Source organism: Chrysemys picta, chromosome 19, assembly GCF_011386835.1.
Source record: "Chrysemys picta bellii isolate R12L10 chromosome 19, ASM1138683v2, whole genome shotgun sequence".
NCBI classification, from domain to species: Eukaryota; Metazoa; Chordata; order Testudines; family Emydidae; genus Chrysemys; species Chrysemys picta.
In genome coordinates this window covers 15,567,573-15,584,276 of record NC_088809.1, presented here as the reverse complement: position 1 = coordinate 15,584,276, position 16,704 = coordinate 15,567,573, and the positions used below count along the sequence as shown (strand labels likewise).

The window sequence follows — 16,704 nt, the reverse complement described above, 5'->3', positions numbered from 1 at the left end:
TAGGAAAGGCAGCCCTGGGATCTCTAATAAGCGAGCATGATCTTGGCTTGTACCAATATACCACTCAGTGAGATCCAGCTGGCATCTCTGTCCAGTGTAAAAACCACGTTTTTACCGCTTGCCGTCTCACTGGCATTAGTTAGCAGCCTATTCCATTTGGAGAGATGGGATCTCTTCTGTGAATCAGCCTCCATCAGGCCTGCATACCCACTGGGTTGATGGCATCGGGAGAAGAGATTGCCCTACAGTAGCCAAGAATAAGCAACTTCTGCTAATTTATACACCCAATATTTAGAATAGTCTGGAGATTGGGGATTAAAGGTGGCCCCTTTAGTCCCAGCTAGGGGTAGGTAGAAAATGATTTTCCCCATCCAGGGAAAATATTTGAGGTTTCAAAAAAAATGTTCCTATCCCAAACTGGGACAAAAAGTCAAAAACTCAAAAAAAATTTCACCAACTGACAAACCAAACAAAATTTTAGTTCGGGCCAATAAAAAGCTTTGTCCAGATTTTGACCATTTTTTATTTAAACCTGTAATTAGCTTAACATTTTAAATGAAAAAAAAAGTCATTTTGAAGAGGAAAACAGAAGTTTTTCATTTCAGAAATGTACCTGCCAACTTTTTTGAGTCAAGATATTCATTGAAACCAAACCCTTTCCATGAACCATTTCAGTTTAAAGTAATCAATGAGTTTCCTATGGGAAAACGTCTCATTGAAAAATCCCCTACCAGCTCCAGTTCCATCCCAGCCCCCTAATTTACACAACAGATAAGCCAAGTTCTGAGATTTCCTCCCTCCACCCCACAAGGGCAACTTCTTGTTGACCAAGGCCCCGACTCTGAAGCCAGTGGAACTCCATGCTGACTGATCTCTTTGGAGGATCAGAACCCAAGATCAGTGCTGTATTTGCAGGTTACATGGTTAATCACAGGAAGGGTACAGTAATTCTTTTTTACTAAGAGAGGAATGAATGATTACTTTCTGATCCCTGCTGGATCACTGAAAATTTTGAGTTAAGGAAAGTATCAGAATCAAAGAGGAGCAAACTGTAATAATATCAGCATAATTTCTGTTTGCACCCAGGCTGCATTAACCAATTGAGCTGTGTATTTTGGAAGACATCCATTCTGTTTCATAGGATTATTAAAAGAAAATTAAAACCCCTTTGTGGGACAAATGTGGCCTGGCACCCTCACAAATAAGCTATTCCTCTGCTCCCTTTGATTGACAGGAAGACAATTTCTGACACAGTAGCAGCGAAATCAGCATGTCCTATAACCCTGTCCCGCAAGCCAAACCCACGCAAAGCCCTGCTGAAGTCAGTGGGGTCCTGCCTGTCTTGAACTCCTTGCAGGATTAGGGATTTAGTTTATACCTCATGCCTGGTATCACCTACCTTGAACCTGCTCCTTAATTTGCATTAACCCCTTACAACTACATCTTCTTTAGGGAGGTTGCTAGGGATGCAAGTCAAAATCCTTACCTGCGTAGTGAGCGTCACCTTGGATTGTTTACAGTGAATTTCAAAAGTCCGGTGCACTTTCCCCTGCTCAAGCAAGGAGCTTACTCAGCTTGGACTTCTCCAATAGGCAGGTTCTTTTCACACTCTGTTTCATTCTCTGCTGCGGTCCAGCGCTATAGGAGATGCTTGAGGGGGGGAAAACACACACATTTTCAAATGAAATTTTTAACACACTGAGAGAAAAAATGTAAAAGCATTTCTAGTCAGACCAAGTTTTAACAACCCCTCCCCCCTCATCCCAGCTTGTCTTTTTTCTTTCCACCACGGTTACCTCATCCCTAAATCCTCTCACCTCACCAGAACTCATTTCATGGTAGGGCCTGAAGTCCTTATCCATTATCACTTTTACTCTTTATTGTTGTCCGTGGTAGGGATTTACTTCCAAGGTGCTCCCCCAACTGCTTTAGGGTAATTGTTACCTCAGTAAAGCCTGCCAGACAGTCACACAGCTTACATACCATAGAAAACATTCTAAAAGATTAATCAAATGACTTCCCCTTTTAAAAAAAATGATATTTAAAAATAATCCTTTCCTCTTACCCTCTGAGCTTGACTATCCATGAGCTTCAGGGCATTGCACTCTGCCCAGGTGAAAAACATTTACAGTGATTGTGGTTGTTGCAATTAGTTGACTGTCTCAGCCACCTGGAACAGAGCTGGCCTGGGAGCTTTGGCAGTTAGACACCATTTACCTGCTTTTCAGAGTCTCTGTAACAGGTAAGAAAAGTCTTATGTGTAAAAGAAAGGAAATAAACTAATGTTTAAGTTTGTTGTTGTCTGCAAGCTACATTAGTCTTCTTGCTCTTGTGGTATGTTTTAGGGTGACCAGATAGCAAATGTGAAAAATCAGGATGGGGGTGGGGAGTAATAGGCACCTATATAAGACAAAGCCCCAAATATCAGGATTGTCCCTATAAAATCGGGACATCTGGTCACCCTAGTTCCTTGGGGGATGAAGCTTGTTAAGATGGAAAGGATAATGGTTGCTGGAATTTCCCTCCATTTTTTTTCCCCCTCAGAGAATTGGTGGGGTCTGGTGTGTTTCCAATATTACCTCAGAATACTTAGAGGAGTCTGTGGTTAGGGAGCTGGACTTGACCTCAGAGACTGGGGTTCTATTTATAGGTCTGCCACTTGCACGCAGGGTGGTCCTGGGCAAGTCACTTCTTCTCTCTGCATGTTGGTTTTCCCAACTATAATGATGCTAATGCTTGCCTGCTAAGGTGCTTTGAGTTCTATACCAAACACATCCCATATATGAAAGCAATATTATTTAAAACAATTTCCCTGCTGGCTTGCAATGAGTGGGTGGGTTATCTACAGTGTTTATAAGCATCTCTTTGCTGAGTTTCTATGTAATTTGGACATTTACTCTGCTATAGGCTGTGCTAAATTTGAGTGAGGGTGATTTCAAAACATGGTAAATGAGCCCATGGCCCACTGAAACACAGAGGATGTGAGTGATGCTTCACTGAAGTCAACGGTGTCTAGAAATCAGTCCCCATTGCGCCCACTTGCAAGGTCTGCCCTAGAGTTTAGTATAGGGGTGAGGCAGGGGCATTTCCTCAGCTCTTCTCCCCACTTAAAATTTGCATCTCTGGTAAAAACCCTGATTCCTTAGGGTTTTTTTTTTTTTTTAAACGCTTGCTCAAATTCTTGCACATTAACAGGCCCCATAAATGTCCCTGGGGGACGTTGTCGTTGGTAATAACCCTAACTGCTGTAAGGCCAGTGTCTGTTGAATGGGTGTTGCATGGGTGAGTCTCATTTTATTGGTAACACAGCCTCTCATTCCCTGCTTTCTGGGCTGCCCCCCAATCTATAAGAGTTTGCAAATAATGCCCTTAGACCAGCCAAATCTCACTCATTTAGGATTTTTTAAAAAGACCGTGTGTTACTGTGCAATTGCAAATGGGTCCCTTCTCTAGGAGACTGACTAATGCACTCTCTGGAAGCTATTGAGAACTTCAAAGGCTTTTTAGAACAAGTGGCTTGCCTAGGAAGTATCTGGGGGCAAGGGGAATACAAATGACCCACTTCAAATGCACCCTTTTGAAGCTATGCCCTAGGGAGGAAAATCCATTGTCTACTAATTATAGGGTGGCCAGATGTCCTGATTTTATAGGGACAGTCACGATATTTGGGTCTTTTTCTTATATAGGCTCCTATTACCCCCCCCAGCCCGTCCCGATTTTTCACATTTGCTGTCTGGTCACCCTAACTAATTACCTACTCCTGGAAACTCCAGAACAAGGACCCCATAACTGTATAAAGGGTGGACTAACCATGTTATGATGTGCTTGTTCTGAGCTTAAGCTCCAGTTGTAATGAACTTGTGTCCACAAAGGACATTTCTTGGGTGCAGTGTTGGACTGATCCTGCCAGAGACCATGTTAGAGTTGGAATGATGCTTGCTAAGCCTAGGGTTACCATACGTCGGTTTTTTCCCGGACATGTCCGGCTTTTTGGTAATCAAACCCCCGTCCGGGGGGAATTGCCAAAAAGCCGAACATGTCTGGGAAAATGCCGGCCGGGCACTTCCCCTCCCGTGGCTGCTCTGCTCCTCCCCTGACTCTTTGGCTCTGTTTAAGAGCCGAGCTGCCCGAGCGCTATGGGCTTCAGGCAGCCCCCTTGCCTCCGGACTCCAGCCGCCGGCTAGGCACTTCCCCTCCCAGGCTCCGGCGGCGCAGGGTCCGGAGGCATAGGGGCTGCCCGAAGCCGGTAGTGCTCAGGCAGCTTGGCTCTTAAACAGAGCCCAAGAGTCAGGGGAGGAGCAGAGCCTCCGGCCGCGGCGGCTCTGCTCCTCCCCGACTCTTCGGCTCTGTTTAAGAGCCGAGTGCTATGGGCTTCGGGCAGCCTGTGCCGCCAGAGCTCGGGAGGGGAAGTGCCCGGCCAGGGGCGCAGGGTCCGGAGGCATAGGGGCTGCCCGAAGCCCGAGAGCTACCGGCTTCATGGTTTGCCGGGCAGCCTCCAGACCCTGCGCCCCCGGCTGGGCGCTTCCCCTCCCGGGCTCCAGCTGCGCTGGGGAAGCGCCGGTCAGGGGCGCAGGGTCTGGGGGCTGCCCGGCAAACCATGAAGCCGGTAGCGCTCGGGCAGCCCTTTTCGCGTGGCAGGGAGGAGAGGGCGGGGTTGGGGCGGGGAAGGGGCGGAGTTGGGGCAGGGCTGGAGGTGGGAAATGGGCGGGGCCAGGACCCCGTGGAGGGTCCTTTTTTATTGTTTGTTGAATATGGTAACCCTAGCTAAGCCTATTAGCATGTATGCAGGTTCTTTTATTGTTTTTAACATTTTCTCTGTAGTTCGTTTACCTTAAGACTAAAATGGGCTCATATAAAAAGAACTGTGGGGTAATTCATAACTGTTGGCAATTACTCTGTTACCAGTCTCTGAAGAGAAGGCAAGCCAGCCAACAGGCTGTCTCTACTGGGGATAACATAGCGAAGGCAGGGAACTGTGCATCCTGGAAATACTTCAGTCAAAAGGAAGAGAGAGAGGCAGCAACTGGGGAACTGGAAGCCTGAGATTGGGTGTCCTGGCTGGCCCAATGAGAGGACATACAGGTGCAGTGGCCCTCAACTGTGACTCTATACAGGGCTTAGCACAATGGGGCATAACTGTTGATGCTACAGTAATACAATAATTAATAATAATTTTACTGAAATAGGTCTTTATTTCTACAAACTTACAAACGTACAGAATCTGTCAATTAATAACAAAGCACATTGACTCATGGACGGTGGCAACTAACTGAGACATTTAATGTTGTAATTTTTACCATACTAACATGCATCGTGTATCAGAGCTGACCCTTTTGTCAAGATTTTTATCTTTCCACAGAAGCAACTTGAGTCCTACAAAGCAAAGCATTTCAGACAAATTCAAGATAATGAACACACGGAGGTGACAAATTTCTAAATTCCTCTGACCCTTCACCCTTCTGATAGTTCATACTTTGTTCTGCTACCATTCAGAGCAAGATGAATCGGATCATAGTTAATGACTGAAGTTAACCGCAACATCTGTGGCATTTGTATAAAAGCTACAGAGCCCTGACATTAAATGAAATTACTGTCATTACACAATTCATTTTGAGGTTGTGAGTAGCCATGCTGCTCAATGAATGGAATTAGGTTGTAGTGTTTTAATGTATCTAATCCAGCGGCTAAAACAACATTATACTATGGCATTTATAGCCAATTATAGGAGACTTTATTTAAATTTACCTTTCGTAGAGGAACTGTACCACCCACAATGTAGCACTTAAACTCCTTAATCTAAGAGTTTAGGTGGAGTATAAAATCTTGTGTGGGCCCTTTGTGGGTGTTGAATTTCACCCTGAATTAATCTGAGGCATGATTTTGTACAATGTTCTACTATCTAAATTTCATAGCAGGGGCTGCCTTGAATACCATATAGAAAACTTACCTATTGGATAAGATTTAGCCATAACAGCAAGAGGACACATGACTGCTTAGTACCAGAATAGCTCTTAGAAAACTGGCAAGAATAAGGTGCTGAAATCCCCTTTAAAAAAAAAAATTAGCACTGCAATATTGGTCTGAAATACTGAATCTTACAATGATAATTTTGCATTATTTTAGGCAATTATTGCAGAATGCTGTAGTATTTTCATATGAGTGACTGGTGGTGATTCCACTGTGTGTGTGTGGTAGGCCATCATCTAACACACTGGAGATTGAACTGGGTACCTTCAGGGCTAAAACCATGCACTGCTGGAGCTGAGGAGCCATTCTGTGCTTTAACAACTCGTATGCTCTGTGGATTGGCACAGAGGGGAACCTGAAATACACATTCACCAGTGGATACCATATGCATAAACACTAATATCTTTCCCACACATGAAGACCTGCCACATACTTTTTCGGAGAGACCTCTTTTTGAACAAACATGGGGTTGCCGGAGCACATTATGGATGAAACTCTTCAGCAACTGTCTATTGAAGCAAACACAAAATGGCTGCCTGTCTCTCTAGACAGCAGAGCTACTAAGAGACTTAAAGCTGCAATATACAGAAAAGAAAGGCAGAATAATTATGTTACTGATTACATCATGTATAAAACTAGAGCTGTCTGAACTCCCTAATCTGGTCACCTCCCTCATATTCGTACTCCCATTTAGGAATAAGACAGGAACACTATTTATATTTTTTGCCAAATTATCAAAATACACCTTTCAAATAATTTTAAACCATTAGTACTTCCTGGAGGCCTAGGCCCTGAAGTCTTCTGTGTACATAGGGTGACCAGACAGCAAGTATGAAAAATCAGGACAGGGGGTGGAGGGTAATAGGAGCCTATATAAGAAAAAGACCCAAAAATCGGGACTGTCCCTATAAAATCGGGACATCTGGTCATCCTATGTGTACATACGGTTGCATGGCAATGCAATGACCTTCAGCCATGGGTTATGCATGGGGTTAGGAACCCAGGAGCTAAAGCACCAGAACTATCGGTCTCTGTTGCTTGAACTAAAACAGTAACTCTCTGGTGGTGGTGGTTATGGGCATTTAGCTTGTATGTGGGCCGGCTGTTAGAGGAAGACTCATCTAATGAATCTCACCAGCTCCACTTCTTCAGTATAGAACCACAATGAAAAAGTGTGTTTGCTTTGGTCCAGTGTGAGGTTCTTCATGATGATGATGACACTACAGGAAAAGTAAGAAATGTAGGACTGGAAGGGGTCTCTTGGCTCACTGAATTCTGTCCCCTGCTATTGTAGATTTTTTTTTTTGTAAAGGAACTGCTCAATGCAACAAAAATAAATCTACTCATAGGGCTGCAGGCTGAGAACTTGCTGCTTTATCTAATCATTAGATTCTAATAGCATTGGTGTATGGTGGGGGGGAGGCAGGACTCCCACTAACTAAACAGGTACAGCATGGTGCAAGCCATAATACACAGCCCTTTGATGACCACTTTACTACAGGAGGCCACCTTGTTCAGTTTATGAATGGGATTATATGACAAGTACTTTTTCTTTAGTTAAACTGACACAGGCCCTGATCATGCAAACGTTACCAATGTGAATGATCCCATTGATGTCAATGGGACTACTTGTGTTGTAAAGTTGAGTACGTGTGTGTTTACAAGACCCAGGCTACAGCCCATAACCTATTCTCACTACTGCTGACGTTGAGTATAATCTGCTCAAATGAGGAAAAGTGATGTTAACTGAGGCTCAGGTTGTAGCCAGGGATGTTTCTTTTCATATTTAAACTAATAAATGTGCATCTATGATACTTGTGCAGAGATTTTACTCTACAGATAAACATGCTGTGGACTCTTCTTGTGCAAGAACGAATTTTTTTTTTAATGTGTCTGGAATGATTCAAATTCATCATATGTGGGCTCACTGATGCTTTAGTATGCACTATGAATGACTTAATATCAGAGAACATTTTGGTCTTGGGGAAACTGAAAATTCTGTGGCTTTTTCTGAACTTTACATTAATTCTGCATTTTTTCCCACTTAAGTCTCTATACTCCCTGCAGCTTTTATTTTGCTGCTGTAGAATCAGTACTACTGAAAGCTTGTCTGTCCTTTACGGCATATGACCTTGGAAGAGGGTTCTGTTTTGCAGAAGTGTTGAATCTGCACACTAGGGAAAAAGAGGTGCAGATGAGAAAGGGCTGGAGAGAAAGAAACAATAGGAAGAAGAAGAAAATTAGGGAGGAATAAACAGCAGATGAAAGGGCAGTGACGAGGGGGGAAAAAACTGGGAAGAGATTCTCTTCTTCTGCTTCTTCTTCTTCTTCTATTTATTTTTAAATATCCAACCCATCACTTTACTTTCTGAGCACCAATAGTAATATGTAGATTTAGTTGGAAAATTTCCAATAGAACATTATTTCCATTGGAAAATATCAGTTTGTCAAAAGTGAAACCTTTTGTGGAAATGTGTCAATTCTGACACCATTCTGTTTAGAAAAAAGTAATTTTTTTTTTTTAGATTGGAACTGTTTGTTTTAAAATGCCTTTTCTTTTCAAAGTTTTCTTCTTTTATAATGTACAAAATTAAGTCAAAATCCAGGCAAAATGTTTTGATTTATAGTCAATTGACTCAAAATGAGGTTTTTTTTTCCAGAATTTTCATTTACCAGGAATTTTTAAAATGATTTTGTTTTCGTTCTGTTTCAGAATAAAGGGAAAAAAATTGAAATCCCAGAATTTCCAGAGAAAATCCACTTCCCACTCAGCTCGAGGTGAGTGAAGAACAAGGAAAGTGAACAGTAGTCAGCAGAAAACTCCTCTCATGAAAGCTGCTAAGCTCTCTGAGTCCTATGAAATGAGAAGAAAGGAAAAAAGCAGTTCAGGAGTTGGCATAGGGTATCAGTCAAATCTTGTTAGATTGAAAACTTCTGTTGGTGAAGCCAAAAGTCAGAATTATACGAAGGGATGTTTTGTCCCTGCTCTGGCCCGTTTACATTGTGTAAAAAGGATGGAGCGGTGTAAAGGGGGTCCTTAAAGTCCCTCTTCCAATGAGGTAAGATTCTCCTGGGGCAGGATTACAGAAGTTAGCCATATAGAGAATGCATCTGTTTGAATTGAAATTAGATCATGCTGAAATGTTCTTTGAAAATTTTAGAGAAAAATGGGGCACATTTTAACCAACAATTCTGTGGAAAAAAAAGTCCTGATTTTTTTTTTAAACCATTTCTAGCTGAAACATTATTTCAGTAACAATACATAGAATTCAATCACTAATACAAGATTTAATAAAATCATAAAAGCACCAATTTAGACAAAAAAGTAGATTTAATAAATTACAGCTATGTTCAGACATCCATCTTTATGGGGAATTCTTTAATAGAAAATAGCTTTTCTATAGTGTTATATTTTTTTCTCTTTCAAATGATTTAAGATGGCTCAAAAGCTTTATGGACTATCCTTTTTGATTACATTTTATAGGCCTTTAGGTATCATTTCTGTGGAACTCTTGAAATTCTATAGATCCCATTTGGTTTAATCTAATAAATTCTACGCGTTTCCATAAGGTGTCACTCTGTATCTATGGAGCTTACATGCTCCAACACATTGCATGTCTCTTTGCTCCTTTTTATGCTGCTGCTATAAATGTCTTGGAAGTGAATAATAGTTTAAAAAATCCTTTCAAAGGAACATGGGCATTTTTCAAACACTGTTTGTTTCCAAAAACACTCCCCAGCACCCCCCCGCCCCGCCCCCCAAAAAACAACAACAAACCAATAAATAATCAGGGCTGGGCCAGCACTTAAAGGTATTCTGAATGAGACTATAAGATTTATCTTCTATTCTCTTTCTATAACAGATGAACAAAAGCCTTATTATTTTTGGACCTCTGTCATATGCATAAGACAAATCAGTTGTAGAGATTTCATCACAACACTAGGTGGCAGTACTGCTCTTTCCTTTTACCTTCAGCATAATGTAGCTAAAAACTCAGTTTTCACAGCTCCAGAATGACCAACAACATCAAGTAGTGTGTTGTTTGTTTGTTTGTTTTTGTTTTTTGTGATGGTGGAAATTTGTTTATCGAAAACTTGCTGAGGTGGCTCAGTTTTTCCTTCTTTACTCCCACTTCTGCATGAGAGTATCCATGGCGTGGGAGTCTGAAGAATGGTATTCTGGGCCTTCCGCTTCAAGGCCACATATCTGAATTGAGTCCAAGTTGGTACTGAATGCCAGTGGTTATCCCTGATGGAGGCTGTGGAATGAGTTGTTTAGTTGGTTATATTTGTTCCCTCACCCTTTAGTCATGGCTTAGCCACTGTTATTTAAAAGTCCTATTGAATTAATAGGATTCCATAGAAATTCCTCTAACAGCCTAGAACATTGAATAGAGAATGATCTCCTTCTACGGGATTTCAATAGAATAGATAAAATTCTCTTTTACCTTCCATAGGAAGGTTCAAAACCCATATAGAAAGGTGGTTATTCTTTGTTTAAACTCTTTAGGAATTTACTTTTCCATCAGAGTGAACTTTGTTGGACTCTTTTAATCTTCCCAGTCCTTCCAACCCCCTGATCACTTCATTCCTGGTCTCTAAACATTCTCTGGTAGGCCTGTGTCTTTCTGGTAAGAAGGTGCACATGGTTAAGTGCAATTTTTTTAGTTGCATTGGCACCAAAGTTGAGTAGACTGGGAACTGTTACTCCTCCCCATTCTTTGATATGATGCTTTGGCCTTTATATTGGCCGTTTCTGCTGCCATATCCCATTGCAAACTAATATATAACTTGGTGTCCATTTTCACCCTTTTTTCAGTGTCTCTTTCCAGGTTTTCCTCTTCTAGAATATTTGTTTCAGGCTATATTTCTCCAGAGGTACACCCTCACACTTCAACAATAATGGTGATACCTAGTTCTTACATAGATCTCAGAGCACTTTACAAAGGTCAGTATCATTAACCCCACTTTACAGCTGGGGAAATGGAGGCCCGGGGAGGGGAGTTGCCCAAGCTCACCCAGTAGGCTAATGGCAAAGATGTGACTAGAACTTGAGTCTCAGGACAGCGTTGTAGCCGCTAGGCCACAATGCTTCCCATCTTGCTGCTGTTCTGCCTATAACTCTAGCTTGTTTAGATTCCTATGTATTAATCTGGAAAAGGAAAAATGATAAGGTTGACAGTCTTTCTCAATGTCTAGATGTTTCATAAACTTGTTAATTACTGCTTGCAGGGCTTTGGAGCTGTGCGCCAGCTCCGCTCCAGCTCCAGGCAAAAACCTGCAGCTCCAGCTCCGCTCCAAAGCCCTAACTGCTTGACTTTTAACTCTTCCGTGATGATGTTAAATGAGACTGGAGGGAACACCCACGCCATTGGTACCGCATAAGAAATCTCCTCATCTCCTTCATTTGATCCCGTTTCCATTTCCTCTGCCAGTTTTCTGCCTGTGGGAGAAATGCTTCACTGAAATCACAACAGGCTGCATCTCCACTCATCATCTGACTGGTCAGCGTGATCTTGTGGGTAGAGAACGGGACTGGCTGTCTGGAGAGCTGGGTTCTGTTCTTGGTTGTGATGCTGAGTTGCTATATGACCTTGAGGGAGACTTTGTTAACTGCTCTGTGGTTCAGTCCCCATAGTTCTAAAATGGACACACTATGTCTTGCTACGCCACATGCTAATATGAAGCATGATTGCTTCTTCTGTGAGGTGAAATGTCTGATGCTCTGATTTTATTTAGTCTATTTATCCCCCAAGTTTTCAGTAACTGCCCATTCCTGTAGAAACAGGGTATCCGCTTATGCTGTCTTGGCTCCTGATATTTGGACAAATTCTTAATTGGGTTTGGTGGAAAGCATGAGCGAGGGGTATTGCAGGTGTTACTCAATTTCTTACAGATGAAGAGCTAAAGTCCATCTGCTATAATACCATGTAGTCACCAGATGTCTCTCTTGATTCATGAAAGAGGATAGTGTAATGAGAAACCATTTGGTCCATATGATCTGCTGGTAAACTCTATTAAACCGTAGCCACTTTTGTGCGCTGTGTTAACTGTATCACAGGTGTCTTGGTGCTGGTGAAATATTTCACGTTAGCAATCTGGTGTAGAAATAATTCAGAGGCAGAGGGGAGGGTGATAACATGGACAGATGCACTATCTTTAATTCCTCAATGCCTGTGATCACAGAAACTAACACATGAAATTGATTGGATTATGGAGGGTAGGGATCCGTGTCTCTCTCTCTCTCTCTCCCCTACACACAAACAGAAAGTCGTGGCTCACAGGACTTCTGAGGTTTGCCCAGCAAGAAGTCTGAACTCACTTATCTGAGTAAACAATTACATTTCTATGTTTAGTCAGTGGCCCAAAATAATGCCTTATAGTAAGTGCTGTACTTTGTACGTCTAAATGTGGGACAAGTATCTTTCTCCTCATTTTGCTTAATGAGGAAAATGAGGCATGGTCAGGCTGGCCTTATGCCAGGTAACACAGTCAAAGGGAAATTTGGGACTAGAACCTGGGTCTGTTGACACTCAGGCAAGTTGCCAAGGTGCTAGCCACAGCTCCCTCAATGGTTCTCAACCTGTCCTTGGTCCATGACCCCAAAAACAGCTGAAAAATCATCCCAGGACCTGCCACAACCCACAATCCTTTGTGGGCACAAAGGATTATGGGTTTTGAGTTTTAGAATATTTTTTGTTGGTGTGTGTGAGGTAGGAATGTTACTTGTGGGGACTTGTAGGATAAAGATACTGCTCCGGGGGGCGGGGGGGGGGAGGAGGGGGAGAAGGGTACTGGGGGGCATTTGCTATTCTCTTCAGGGAAAATTTTGAGATTTAGAGAAGAAAACAGTAATACTGTATTGGGACCAAAAAAATTTTTTTTTCATGAAACTAAATTAAAAATAATGTTTTGGTCAATAGAAATTTCATTGAGATTTCAACCCTTTTTATTTTTTAATATAAAGTAAATTTTGAAACAAAAAATAGTGTCAAAATAAAATATCTAAACCTTTCCAAAAATGTTGAAATGGGACATCTTAACATTTTTGAAGTCTTTTCCAAAATTAAATTTCATTTAAATTGATCAAGTTAAAAAAAATCACCAAAGCAAAAAACAAATAAAAAAAAAAAAACTAGTTTTGTCACAATGGCATTTTTCAGCAGAAAAATATTTGGATAAAAGTTTTCTGACCTACTCTAGGTCTGGCCTATCAGGCAATTTCTGGTGACTTACTTCTGGGTTGAGCAACTCCGCCTTAGACTGTGTTAGGGCTTGTCTACCCTGGGTCTTAATCTCCACTAGTATGTTGGCCTGTGTGGACCCTGCCAGTGCACACTAAAAGTTCCCCTGTGTGCATTAATGCAGTCTATTTCAAACAGTAATAAATGTATACTGGGGAACTTTTAGTGTGATCCACACAGGCCAGTTAGTGCGTTACACACTAATACGGACTAAAATTTACACCCCTCTGGTGCGTGCTGCTACTGCACGATGTGGACAAGCCCTTAGGCTTATGTGTATAGTAGAACAATATAAAAGCATGAATGAGCTTATCCAGAATACTCTACATTGTTCACAATGTTGTACACAAGTGTATGTGTTTTTTGCAAGCAATAAGGCAGTCCTACTACTCTGTTCAAAACCAGACTGGGGCTGTTAAACACAAATTAAATCTTATAGTTTCCATTAGTTCACCACATGTAGCTGGAGACTATACTATGCTAACATTAGATCACTTCTTCCAAACAGAAATTGTGATTCACTATCTCATCTGTTTTGTATCCCTTTCTTGTCTTGACTCCACTTAAAAATATTGAAGGGCTTTTTGGTAGGATTCCTTTTTTTTTGGTCCTTCAGTTCATTTTACAAGTTCTGAACCTCAAGAAGAATAATGCCAGCTCTGGTGCTAAGGTGGAAAGAAGATTAGGAGGTTCAGGGTCCTCGAATAGTTATAGTTTACCTATAATGTTCATCTCATGCTTCCCCCCCCTGCCCCATTCAATAGGTTCTCATTTGTTGGGGCAAAATCTCTTTGTGGAACTCTGCATTCTGGTGGCCATGCACAGAGTATGAGCCCCCAGGTTTTGTTAAGCCCATGACCTAGAAAAGAGACACCCACTGAGGCATACTGACTCTGGGGTGAACGAGATCGCTCCAACTTGTACGGAACAGAATAGCCCTCCCCCTTAGTAGGAAAAGACACTGAAAAGACATTACGGTGGCACCATTCACGCCCATGCTGAATCCCATATCTTCTTTAGTGGCAGTTTGAGAGCCTGAATTTCACAATTGGGGCCTGGCGGCTGCATCAGGAACTAACATGCCTTTTCTGGCATAGAATAATATCTTCGATTGGCAGGTCAAGCCTTTCCCCGCTGATTGCTAGAATCTTGAATGTCATCTTCTAATGTCATCACTTGGTGGGTACAGAATTAATTGGCACGTTTTAAATAGCAACCTGTTGTGTCTAATGTTGTGCCAAGCCGAACAGGGAGATCATTGGTGTACACAGACTCAAGTTTGCCGAGGTAACTGCCTTCCACCGGAGCAATTAAGCTGCAGAAATGCACCACTGCTGTGGCATCAGCTAGCAATGTCAAAAGTTTGCTTGCATCGCAGTGGGTGAACTGTTCTTTTCTTTTCTTTTCTTCTATGACTCTTTCCACCCCCAGTAGAGGCTGAGAGCCGGATACTTGTCAAATGCTATAGCATGGAGTTAAACATTTGACTTGGGGAGAATGACACATTGACACTTTTCATAATAATTGCTTCCTACACTGGAAACCTCCAGCTGCTTTGGTGAAAATAACATGATGTGACTGTGATGATAATATAGTCCCCAAGCCTGCAGACAGAGAATAGAACTGTATAGGTCCCATTTTAGTTGAGAAGTAGATTTTGTTTTTTAACCTGTATAAGACTGATCAGTATGGGTAGCTGGATACTGAAACTCCAACAACCTTAGGAAAGCTCTTTCAGTTGTCCTTTCACATATATAATTGCCTAAATGCTGTTGAATGGCATGGTGAATAAAGGGCTGCTTTAGTCTCCGCAGCATGAACCTGCGGGAATATCCTTTAGGTCTCATGGTGGAATAGGTTTCTAGCCTCTTTTTGCTCTGGAAATTACATATTGCAAGACCTGTATCACTAGATCATCCTCTACAGGGCTGACAGCACTCCTGTTGGAATGCCCTAAGATTGAACTGCAAAGGAATCTGAATGACTCCTTGTCCTTGAGGAAGGATGTTTGTTTCAGGTTAAATTGAAGGTCATCTTAAGGTCAGTGAGTAAACGGATGCCTCCAGCTTAATGCTTTATGTCCTGGACTTCCTATAAGCCCAATCATTGATATGCAGAACTGTTAGGGCCTAAAGGGGTATATTTATTTATTTATTGCCTCCATGAAACATTACCGATTGAACAATAAGTCTTAATGAGACCCATAACTTTTTCAATGAGAGGTTGAATATGGTAACTGTTGATTGTGTATTTCCTTGGAATTAATGCCTCTTCTCCTCCCCCCGCACAATAAAAGCAGGATGAACATATGCTTGCTAAATCTTTAATGTCTCTAATGGCCTCTTGATCATTTGCATTTCAGATCCTGCCGCAGACACAGTAGCAATCTGCAGTCTCAGAATATGCTGCTGATTGAGGCTGAAAGCACTGTTTTTCTCTCCCTCCATCTCCCGCCTCTCCCATGTTTAGTCCAAGGATGCAACAGATCAGAACTCTGCTTGATGCTGCTGGAGGAGCTCATTTCGGAGACCTCAGCATATACAGAGTCCAGGCTGTGCCTAATTGTATTCTGAAGGGAATATAATTGGATACGTCTCTCTCTTGAATGAGAGTGATTCAGTGCAACCACTTTTGTTAAGACCTCTTCCTGAAGATTGTAAGAGTTGCCAGACTAGACCAGTCCAATGATCCATCTTGTCCTGTGTCCTATCTTTGAAAGTTGCCTGTACCAGCTGCTTCCCAGGAATGTGCAAGGGACCCTGCAGTGGGCACTTGCAGAATAATAACCTGCTCATAGGACAAGTTTCTTGCCCACCCTTATTAGTTAGAGGTCAGCCTGACTATAAACCAGGAACACTTTCCCTGTCTTACTGTAAGTATTTTATATTTAACTTGTAAAAACTTATCCTAATTTGAAATGAGCTCAGGGAAGTCTTTGAAAAATGGTCCATTATTTGATTTGATTTGTCATAGATTCTCAGGCCAGAAGGGGCCACAGATTATATAGTATAACCCAGGCCAAAATAATTCCTGTTAGAACTAGAGCATAGCTTGTAGAAAAACATCTAGTCTTGGTTTAAGATTTGCCATGACGGCTGTGTTCACAGTGTTGGATAACAGGACCAATGCCTCAGTTTTCTTTATGGGCCAGTGACTGTTGGGTGCCTAGTTTGAGACTCATCCAAAGGACTAAGTTTCAGAAAAGGTGGAGCCCCACCTGCCCTCTGACAATCAGGTTTCTTCAATGTGCCTCAAATCGGAAGCCCATGATCACAAGCCACTTTTGAAAGCCACTCCCTTTCACCTCTCCTCAAGGTTTCAATGGGACATCAGTGGGTGACCATTTTCCGCCCCCCCCCAACAAAAAACACCTGGCTCTCTTGACCCTACTGGTCTTAGCTAGGGTTACCATACGTCCTCTTTTTCCCGGACATGTCCGGCTTTTCGGCAGTCAAACCCCCGTCCAGGGGGAATTGCCAAAAAGCCGAACATG

The 16,704-nt window shown here is 42.1% G+C and overlaps 1 long non-coding RNA gene across 1 annotated transcript in view; it reads left to right on the top strand.

Annotated features, from left to right (window-relative positions):
* Window positions 1–1,972: 1,972 nt before the first annotated feature.
* The window catches only part of LOC135976624 (uncharacterized), a 111,104-nt gene continuing 96,372 nt past the window's right edge, over window positions 1,973–16,704 (top strand). Inside the window, exons 1-2 of the long non-coding RNA XR_010593921.1 lie at window positions 1,973–2,242; window positions 8,681–8,745. This is a non-coding gene — a long non-coding RNA (uncharacterized LOC135976624). The remainder of the gene's footprint in view (window positions 2,243–8,680; window positions 8,746–16,704) is intronic.